At 44.7% G+C, this 11,571-nt stretch overlaps 1 pseudogene across 1 annotated transcript; it reads left to right on the top strand.

Moving 5' to 3' along the window:
- Nucleotides 1–2,894: 2,894 nt before the first annotated feature.
- On the top strand, nucleotides 2,895–9,984 carry LOC120656338 (annotated as a pseudogene). Its single transcript, XR_005667874.1, has 9 exons — nucleotides 2,895–4,565; nucleotides 4,666–4,794; nucleotides 4,898–5,033; nucleotides 5,119–5,207; nucleotides 5,299–5,410; nucleotides 5,492–5,598; nucleotides 5,699–5,947; nucleotides 6,069–7,514; nucleotides 7,600–9,984. The product of XR_005667874.1 is annotated as a cyclin-dependent kinase G-1-like (transcript).
- The last annotated feature ends 1,587 nt before the right edge of the window (nucleotides 9,985–11,571 follow it).

Raw genomic sequence — 11,571 nt, forward strand, 5'->3', positions numbered from 1 at the left:
CAACACAATTGTTTTGCACCTCTACCTCTTTTTCAAAACCAAATAAACTGAATCAGCGAAACTATTTATTTTTTCATGAAGCCCCCCGACATCATCTACGATATGCAAGAATTAGCATTCGTATGTTTGTTCTGTAGACTTAAGTAAGCCACCCATTATGCTATGCCTTGCCATAGTTCCCATCCCAACGTTACATTCGTGTGACTCGTGAGACCATCTCATGCATTTGACGAGGAACATATGTACAGATTTCTCCAATAGGGATTTTTTTTTGACATGGTTCTCTGATAGGATTTTTTTGGACACTTGAGATAGGGGGGGGGGGGGGGGTTGGGAAGACTGAAACATGAAAACCGACATACACCCTGTTTGTTTGACTGCTCCGGCCGGACCAGCGCTACAGTACCGCCATTGCTACAGTACCGCCGCATATGGCCAGATTCTCAGTACTTGGGACTCTACAGTAACCTTTTGCTATAGTACTCCCTCACATAAATCAGCCCCAGCCAGCCGCTCCAGCCGAGCACAGCGCCGCCGAACAGGGTGATAGAGTACTTGTCAAAAACAGTAGCCACTGACACCGTGCCCCCACCCTCAAGTCGGTAACGAAGTTTCTGACCAAGTGCTTCCCCTCGACCTCGAGGCGTTCGACCTACCGTTCACTGCTCACTGCTCAAAGCCCACTGACACATTGGACCCATCAAGGTGCGTGAGAAAATGACCCCACACGCCAAGGTCCTCGCCGAGCCACGTCGCGCCCCTCCCGAGTATAGATGGCCATTCGGGCGGCCCGGCCCGGCCCTGGCCCGGGCCCGCCCTAGCCCGTTCTTTAACGGGCCGTGCCTAGCCCGGCCAAATTGCTCTGCGGGCCGTGCCGTGCCTGCCCACGGTCTCCCCTGGCGGCCCAGGCACGAGCCCACGGGCCACTTTCGTGCCAGGCCAGCCCGAAACAGCCCGGCCCAACAACACAGATCAGGCGGCCCGCGGCCCAACAACACAGATCGCGTCGACGACTCCGTGGCGGCCGGCGTCGCGGCCGCCGCGGAGATGAGGAGGCGGCAGACGGCAGGGGGTGACGAGGAGGTGGCGGCCGGCGCCTCGGAGCCGAGGATGCGGTGGTCGGCGAGGCGGAGATGAGGAGGCGCCGAGGTGCCGATCGGCGGGGCGGAGAACCGGAGACGAGGAGGCTGCGACCGGCGGGGCAGAGAGCCGGACGGAGACGAGGAGGCGGCGTCCGGCGGGGCGGAGGCGCGGAGCCGAGGAGGCCGCGGGCGGCGGGGCGGAGACGAGGAGCGGCGGGCCGGGGAGGCAGCAGCAGAGGATAAGGAGCAGCCGGCGGCGCCCGTCGCCGGATTTCCACCGCGAGCAGCGGGGGAGGGCGAGGAGGCCATGGCCCACAAGCGGCGGGGCGGAGCCGCGGCGACGAGGAGCGGGGGGCGCTGCGCTTGCGGGGGGAGGGGGGCGGGGCCACGGGGGAGCGCCACTCGGGGCGGCCGGGCGGGTCTGGTAGACTTAGGTCTAGGGTTTGGAGTGGGTGTGTGTGTGGGCTGGGCTGTGGCCTGTGAAAGTTAGCGGGCCGCCTACGGCCTGGCCTGCAACTTCCGTGCCGGGCCGTGCCGGCCCACGGGCGGGGGGTGAGGGCCGGGCTGGCCCGGGCACGATTTTGACCGGGCCGGGCCGTGCTTGGGCCGGGCCAAATTTGCCGTGCTCGGGCCGGGCCTTTGGGCCGCGGGCCGCATGGCCATCTATACTCCCGAGTCCAACGCGGTGCCGCCACGAGACCACGCACGAAGCCGCACGATAAGAACAAGTCGACAAGTCATGCTTGCCTTTCCCTAGTTCCTTCGTTTATTCGCTCCTTCGCGTGAGTGCGTCCCCCAAGCCCAACCAAAGATTACATTACCAGCGATACATCATTTATCAGTGAGCTGCGGTAACAATAATCGGTTGAAAATCGGTGAGAAATCGCCAAAAACGATCGGTAAGGGACCCAAATTCAAAAAAACGAAAATCGACAATTTATCGTCGATAATCGATGCAAACCGAACGATTTATCGCTTCGCCTACTGAAAATATGTTTTGGCAGTGGAAAAAAATATAAAGGTTTGATAGCATTTAAATTTTTAGGTTATGTATTGTATTATATTAGATAAATTACACATATATGCACAATTTTGCACTTGAAGCCGATGCCAATCTTCTCTCCATGTTCCCAAACTAAGTCCTGATTATCAGACATTCACATGCAAGAGGGAAATCGAACCATGTCTGTGTCAAAATTATGCTACGAATAAATGATACTCACTCTTAGTTTGTACCATTTAGGCATACAATATAAAGTAAAGGCATGCACCTTGTTTTCCTATTTAACATAGTATATTGTACAACAATAAACTTTTCTCCGGAACTAATATCTAAAACTGTAGCCTAGATTTTAGATCTGTGATACAACCAACCATCCAAGGAATATTATATACCAATGTAGTATATTTGGCCAAATCGGTGCGTAGAAATATAAAAGAAGCTGACTTGAACTGAAAATCATCCGATACAAATCGATAATCAACGATTTACCTCGATTATCGACGCCACGATCACAGCTCCCTCGCTTCCAGGTGCAGCATCATCGATAATCGCCGCATATATCGATTATCGACCTTAATCGCACGAAAAATATTTTTCCCTAAGCAAACAATTGTTGCTTTCAATATGTGACAATACTCTGGAATCAAGAGAAGGTCTAGTTTTTTTATAAAAATAAGTTCTCTACATTTTATGATTTTTTTTAAATTTTTGAATTTTTCATTGAAATCCACCAAAATTATAGTCGGTTTACGTTTTCAGCTAACAATAAATTTCACCGATATCGAGCGGTTTTGTATTCCATGAGCTCAACCCAGGCCTTCATTCCACCGCGGCACCGCCTCATCCCGATAAGCTTTCGCGCGGCGCGAACCAAATCGCTCAAATCAGAGTACCAGTTCTCCCAATTGTCGAATCCTAGCGTCCGTGAGGTTTGACTCTATCCCCAATTCGACCCTAGACCGCGCGATTTTGTTCTAGGTCTGGTGTCTTGGTCAGGGGATCTAGGGTTTAGCTGCGAATTTCGCCGTGAATTTTTGGGATCCGGTTGATTTGCCCGTTCCTGAGTGATCCCTGCTTGTTTCCCATGGCTGCGGCGCGGCACGCGAGCTACAGGAACCATGACGTGGCGAGGGGGCGGGAGCTCGACCTGGAGCGCTCCAGGCGGAGCAAGGAGTATCGCCATCGCCACCCGAGCCGCGACCGCGACTCGGGCCGCCTCCGCGACGGCGGCCACAGCGGGGGCCGCGACAGCGGGCACCGTCGCCACCGCTCGCCGTATCCGCCACCGAGAAGCCAGCCTTCAAGAAGGGGGAATGATCGGGAACCTGGCGAGGTCTCAAGCGGCAGCTGCTTAGAGGAGTCTGGTGGGCGCCCATTGAAGGCTGGGGTACCGATTGAGGATGTTTTTCTGGGAGTTTGCAAGGACGGTAGTGTGTTACCACCAAGTAAGAAGAGGAAGCACTCACCTGTATTCCTGGATACCCATGTCTCAAAGTTGCAGGCGATAGATGATGTGAGGAGCAGGGGAGTGGTAGACACCGCAGCAGCGGAGTTCCCTTTGCCTTCACCACCTCCTTTATCAGATGATAGTCCTATGGCCACGGTTGGTGGGTGCTCAAGCCCAACAAAGCATTTGGATATTTCGGTGGTTCTGCATGTGGCTGAATGTTGTCATGAACATGAGAATAATGGGGTTATGCTGGGGGAAGAGGAGTGCCCAACAACGAGAAACATCTTTACTTCAAGATGGGCAGAAGCTGATGATGAGGTAGAAGTGATTGTGCCCCAAAAGAAGAAAAGTGTCTCTCCTGCTAGCTTGTCTGAACAGGGATCTATAGAGGAAGTTACAATCCCAGAGCTTGGAGAAGTGCTGCGGGTTCAAACATCAAGAGGAAGCTCCTCAAGTTCGTCTAACTCCATGGGTAGTGAAAACTGGAATATCCAGGTAGACAGGGGTGACTGCATGGATGTTGAGAAGGTGGATGCCATTGATTCTTCTGTTGGTTATACTGATTTTGGGAGTGATGCACGCAGGTCTAGAACACCTGAGGCTGTACGTCCACCACGGAGGTGCTTTAACATGCTTCAGGACTGTAGGAGTATTGATGAGTTCGAGAGGCTCAACACAATCAATGAGGGTACGTATGGAGTTGTTTTTAGGGTGAGGGACAAGAAAACTGGTGAGATTGTTGCATTGAAGAAGGTCAAGATGGATAAGGAACGTGAAGGTTTTCCATTGACCTCTCTTAGGGAAATAAATATCCTCTTATCCTTTGACCACCCTTCAATTGTGGATGTCAAGGAAATAGTTGTTGGTGGACATGATGATGATATTTTCATGGTGATGAGTACATGGAGCATGACCTGAAGGGTGTCATGGAGACGATTAAGCAACCATATACCCAAAGTGAGGTCAAATGTTTGATGCTTCAGCTGCTAGAAGGCGTGAAGTATCTTCATGACAATTGGGTACTGCACAGGTAATGACAAACTACTGAATTTTTTTTCTTCCCAATCTTGTATAATTCTGAATGGTTCTTTGTGTTCTGTACGATATAATAATGTTGTGTTGCTTTGTAGGGATCTCAAGACATCAAATCTCCTCCTGAATAACCGTGGTGAGTTGAAAATATGTGATTTTGGACTCTCTCGTCAATATGGCAGCCCGCTAAAACCTTACACTCAACCAGTTGTGACTTTGTGGTATAGGTAAGTTATGGGCCAGCATAAGATTTTTTTTATATGTTGTTTTTATATCATGATTTCACTATGTTTCGATTGATGGCTCATTGTTTGCTCCTTGTGATTGCAGGGCTCTGGAACTACCTTTAGGAGCAAAGGAGTATTCTACTGCTATTGATATGTGGTCATTGGGTTGCATAATGGCAGAACTCTTATCAAAAGAGCCACTCTTCACTGGGAAAAATGAGATAGGTCAACTTGATAAGGTACATGGTGCGTGGTTTACTCTATTTTGTTTCCTATCACTACATCAGTCAGTGAAATCTAATAGCACAGTAACTTCTATTGCAGATATTTAGAATACTTGGCACACCCAATGAGGAACGGTGGCATGGTTATTCAAAATTGCCCGGTGCCAAATGCAAATTTATAAAGCAACGGTAAGTGGCTACCCTTTTCTACTGCTGCTGTTTGTGTTTTGAACTTGCAGGTTCACATTATGGAAGTCTTACCTTTGATTTCCCACCTCAGGTACAATAGGTTAAGGGATAAGTTTCCAGCTGTATCCTTCACGGGAGGGTTGACCTTGTCAGAAGCTGGATTTGACCTGCTAAATAGGCTGTTGACATATGACCCTGAGAAGGTAATATATGTTCTCTATTGCATTACCTGACATTTCTATAGTCATTATGCATGCCCCTTAATATACTTGTTTCTCATGCAGCGCATATCTGCGGATGATGTCTTGAATCATGAGTGGTTCCGCGAGGTTCCTCTGCCCAAAACAAAGGATTTCATGCCAACGTTTCCTGCTCTGAATGAACAAGACAGGTACTGGTCACTACTCACTAGCTCATTTGGTTTCAAATACTAACATGCATAGACTGAAATTTTGATTAATGTGGCTATATATTGCATTCTTGGCATGCAGGAGGATCAAGAAATACATGAAGAGCCCTGATCCACTGGTGGAGCAACAGATGAAAGAACAAGGGAGCTCAGGAGATCGTGGTCTTTTTGGCTGATCTGAAACCAGATCTGGGCTTGCTGCAGTAATCCAGTTTCCAGTGTGAATAATTGTGAGTACACGTGGTCCACGTGCCAAGGTGAGGTGTCCCGGCGGACATGAAAGTACCTGTCCACTTAGTGTGCGGTGACAGCTGATTCTGTTTTATAGCAGGCACGGGATCAAAAGGCGTACCCAGTGCCGTAGGCTTCCCGCACTGTGCGGGGTCTGGGGAAGGGTTGTTTTTAAGCCCCAAGCCTTACCCACACAAATGTGCAGAGGCTGGGGCTCGAAGGCACGGGATCAAAAGGGAATAAAAAATTTCATTATGGTTCATTCAGCTACTATTCAAATGTCAGGCTTAAGTCTATCAGAACTCAGGTCACATTCTAATCCACCATCATTATAAGGCGTAGATCCAGTTCACTTTCAATTTCATCTGAAGGTTGGGCTGATTGGGTACACAATTTCACCTCTGAAACTTCTCTGTGTAAAATATCATATATCGTTGCCTTGTAATCAGTAGTCAATGAGATATTATAGTGACATCCTATTTTATTTTACTCTGTTCAAGTAGTTCATCTTTCTTTTGGTCTTTCCATTTTGTTTGCAAGAGTTGTACAAAGCGAAGGGGAGGGTGTGTTTGCTTTTCGCAAGGAAATTGATGCCCACTTATCATAAATTGTAAGGTAAAATACTGAGGAGCCTATTCCCTCTGCTGATGTGCTATTGTAAAAAATGTGATTAATCTGTCCCTTTCATTTCTTATTTTAATTTTGTGAAAGACTGGGTTGTACTGAATAGAGTTATGATCTACTATGACACCCTCCGGTGGTGCTTTTAAATTGTTATCTTGATCCTTGGTGCACCTGGTCTAATAAATATATAGCTTCCTCATTTGCAAAGGTGCAAATGTTTATCTGACACGGGAATTTCCTATTTCCAAGAATTAATTACGGCATTAGACAGTTTTGGATCACTGCAATTTCTATGCATCTTACAAACTATTCAGTCTGGGTATGGCAGCTAAGAGATTTAGGTTTCCTTCAGCCTTTTGCAGTAGCCTAAATGGCTTCAGAATGTGGAAATAGAGATCTATATCTTTTGTTGGTTGCTTTCCTGAACACAGTGATATAACTATGATGGTTGGAGCTTGGCTACAGTTTACTGTCATCTTCCCAAAATGTTGACAGTTCTTTTGTTTGATCTTCTTGGGCGTTCTTTTAAACATGCCATAATTTTCTAATGTTCTGTTTCTAAAATGTACCTACACTGCTAAATTAAAAATTTGCAGATGGCTTAATAATCCTTGCACCTGTGCTGAGATCTTCATTTCTGCGAGCTTATCTGTTGCAACTTCATTGCTTCAGCTTAAGCCACTTCTTCTCAGACACTAAGCCATTTCTTGTGAGACACTACTGCATTTGTGGAATTGTGGTTAGCATCCTTGCTGGAACTTGTCAAACTAGATCTAACAGCTGTTGTTTGGGAATGGTATATATTTCGTTAGACCTGGTCCTGATGATTTTTGTTGCACAATTAATGTTCAAGCAATGATTAATTCTTGATGAACTTGTTAGAAAGTTTACTTAACTCACTGTGAACGTTATGCGACACGTCTGCAGCTTAAAGCTGTGGCTGTATCAAGACAAGAAGCTTTCTTGGATGTCAGATTATTATACTTGAACTGAATTTGTCGCTGGGAATTCAAAGGTCTCACCTATTACTCTGAATCCAAGGGGTCAGTCTACTATCTTATCTTCTGTTCATTACTGCTTTATGCTAAATTATTTGTTAATCTTCTGGTGTTTGTCTTCACTTGGCAGAGTTCAGTCAGCTCCTTTGACTATTTTGGTAACTCATGACCTCTTCCTCATTGCACTCCAGTTTTGTTTCATGTGCTCATCATCACCATCTTTTTATCATTCCTGCGTCCTGGATCCAATGGCAGTTCATGTGGAAAAAAGTATTTAAATAAAAATGCAGTATATTTAATTTTCCAAGGGTCCAATTCCCAAAATAAACCCCCCCCAAAAGCTAGCATACTTTGCTTTTGTCAAGGCTACATTAGCTCTCCTATCAGAATCGAGAAATCCTACATTCCCACAATGATTGCATCTAACTGTTCGAAATATTATAGTCCTTTTCACCACCTTGAAGTGACTAAACAGTGTACTTTATCAGAAAGAAACTCATGGTTCTGAAAATTTCCAATTCTTTCTCGCAAAGCTGTTACTTGAGCTTGATTCGAGTTAAGATTTCCGTCTTCTGGTCCGAGCATGCTGTATTAATTTTAAACCAAAAATACACAAAGTAGTTTTAAGGAAACCCTGAAAACTTACATGCTATTTGAAACCTGAAAGGTTAGGTATACTCCAAACAAGTCTGCAAACAGTATAGGTCAGTAACAGTGTAACAGAACCCTCAACCATATATTTTTTGAACTCTCAACTCTGGCCAGCGTGCTCTTCCATACCATCTTCAGCATAAATGAGTGGATAAGTAAATAGATAATACTAGGGCGATGAATGTCTATGGATCTTGGCATTTAGACCTTCTATAATTTCCATCATAGAAGTTTTTATCTGGAAACTGGACTATGGATGTACAAAAATAATTACCGGTAACAAACATAAGGAATAATATTAGGGAACATGATATTCAAATGATCTTATATGGACGCCACACTGGGCTCTTCACCATGATTGTAGTTGCTTGTCATCCCCAATGAGCATAACATGTTTTATCCCTCTAATTGCAAGAGGGATCATTGATTCACATTTTTGTAGGTTTGCCTCAGGTTACTAGCCTATCGTTTTAGCCTTTAGGGCTAGTGACTAAAAGTAAGGCCTGGCATGCTAAGGAAATTGATGTTCCAAGCATAAACTATCTAGGACCAAAAGGTTAGGATCAAAAGGTTCACTTCCCATTTGCATGGAGATGGTAACCTACTTTTAAGTAATTCTTCTGTTGTATGGACAAAAATTTAAAAACACAGCTTATTATTCTCAAGAAAGTTGGAGTAATCTAGATAAGATCCAACAGAAGCCACTAACAAAGAGGATACTTCTATATAATTGTGGTAATGAATATAGTTTAGTTATCAGTGTCTTTTATATTGGCTGAATTGTGATGTTTTGTGAGATCATGTTTGCCTGAAACCTAACTGCTTTCAGTTGCCTGAAAACTTAGGACTCTATAGTTGGTATTACTGTTCAGTGCATTGCAGGTAGTACTATTGTTCAGGGCATTGTAGTTGCTGGGAATTATGATGTAATGTAGCAAGATCTAATGTCTGAACCACAGGATGTCTATGAAGCTTGATTTGTGGCATCTCATTTTGTTCAGTGAGTTTGTTTTTTTTTTTAAAAATAATATACATCTCCAAATATCCACTGCGGCTAAATGCCATCTCCATTTCATGGCTACCTAGGGCATGACCGGTAGCAGGCATGGCAGCCTGTTAGGACACCCATGGAGATGGCACATTCAGGTCAGATCAACTTAAATTCCAGAATGGTGGAGGGCTATGGATAGGTTAACTACGTGATTACTAATCACTATTTCAAAATAGAATCTTATATTCACTTAATTGAAAAGATTCTTATCTGTACATTCAGTTAGATGCTATTCCTATATCATATTCATGGTGGCATATTGTCATCACGCATCCTCCAATATCCTTCTAACTGTACTCTGATTCATGCTGAGTTCTATAGAAGTTCATGGCTAAAAATGATTTCTAATTCATTAAATTCTCTAGGTGCACCTTTGGGAGCTATTATTTCTGTCTTCAACGAGTTATTCTAGTTTCATTATGACTTTATGGCTCGTTTAACTTGTTTTAACCTTTATTTTGCTCATTGTTTTGTGAGTGCAAACAATGCTGTAAGGCACGATTTTCAGGGTCCGGAGGTGCAAGGCTTATATTGAATCTGACGAGTCGAGCCTGGTTTTCAAGATGCTGCAGTTTGTTAGGCTCGTTTGAATTTATTTTAAGAAACAAACCATGACGGAAAGAGCTCTCTAGATTTCTGGTTGGGTTAATTTTTGGCTTGATGATTAATGGTGTGTACAGCCTTGAGATCCTGTTTCTCTTCTATGCAAGGTGACTTACAATTTTGCTTGAAGAACCTCCTGTACTTGACAACTTGGCACTAAATCGTCGAGTTCCAAAGTTTCAGTAAACAGTCTCAAAAGTTCTTTGAATATAGACGTGCTGTGCCATCACATCTACATGTACATGTATGCTCAGTACAAGTCCCCTTAGCTACGCAAGGGGTGCAGAGAAGACATGAAAGAAAGATAAGTCACACCTCTGCGACTGCGATGGAAACCAGACACCAAACGAGCAAACAGTGAGTGGAAACACGTTTATCGTGGGATGCTCTGACATATGAGTACAGTCGTACTGATGTTTCAACTATTGCCAATAGGGTATGAAATAGGGTGTTAATATTGCGGAGGGAATATTTCATTCTTGAACCAGATGTTAGAATTATTTGTATATATATTATTTTGATTTTGATGTTGCAAATGTTAATTTCTGATATCAACTATTTTTTATGAAATAGGAGGGGTAGCCCTCTACTGGTTATATATTAAAAAAAAAGAAAAAAAAGGTTCAGTACAAATAAATCAAGAGACAAAGAAGGAAACAAAGAAAAATAAAAAGATTACACAAGAGATTCTAGCCTTAAAGACATATGATCTTTATATCTAACTTTATATCAACTGTTATTTATCAATGTTGTGATGGACCATCCGATGAAAGAAATTTGATCGGATGTTCGGATGCCAGGATAGTTGAACTGTAATTTCAATTTATCTGCATCTGGTTGTATAATGTCGGTGTGTAGTCTTATTGTACTAGGTTCGTTTAGCATAGTTTTAGCTTCTTCTGAAACGGCTGGCGAAGAAGCTTCGCTAGTGAAGCAGAAGGAGTTTTGAAAAACATTTGATAAAACAGCTCATTCGTGTTATTTATGAGTGGATAGCAGAGGTGAAGCAAGTGAAGTTAGTATTTTTGGCTTCTTCTACATAGTGTGAGCCCTTTCCATATTGAAGAGGTGCTTCAAGCATGAAGCTGTTTGGCAAATACCTATTCAGTACAGTTTCATAAAGCTCTTCGTAAAGAAATTCAACATACTGTGCCAAAGGTGATTAAAAACGGATTCAGATTCAGTGACTTGCTGGAGACAAGTCACCAAGTATTGTAGCATGACTTGCCACCCTCAGAAGCCGTCCATCACAAGATCAACGGTTAGATCTAGATGAATAGTACATATGGTATAGTGTCAAACAGTAACCCATGCAACCAATATTTTTCTTACATTAGTATCGCTACAATATTTATTTGTATCTTATTTATTTTTATCTTTTAACACAAGTTACATTTCCAGCTCCACTAAAAACGCCCAGTTCATGACCTCCATCCGGGATTGAGATCCTCTGCAGTCGACTGCAGTGACCGACGCGTGGGCCTGACGAGCGGCTGGGCCCAAGTGCAGTGATGATGTCACTCTGCAGTCGACTGCAGAGGAGTTGATTCCTCCATCCGAGGCCTGCGACGAGCAGGCCGTTGTGCACCTTGCTACCCTGGTCCCAGCATCCGAGCATGGATTTATCGGGCCCACTATCCAGCGTAACATCAGTAGTATTTTCCAGAAACAACCGGGCGGCCACCATCGTCGACACCAGCATCTCCCCTGCGACTGCACCAGGCCAGGGTCGCGCGCTTCGGCTAGGTCCTCATCTCCTTCGCCCATTCCTCCTTCCCCGCCGAGGGCTACCCTTCC

This window comes from Panicum virgatum, chromosome 1N (assembly GCF_016808335.1).
Source record: "Panicum virgatum strain AP13 chromosome 1N, P.virgatum_v5, whole genome shotgun sequence".
Classification (NCBI taxonomy): Eukaryota; Viridiplantae; Streptophyta; class Magnoliopsida; order Poales; family Poaceae; genus Panicum; species Panicum virgatum.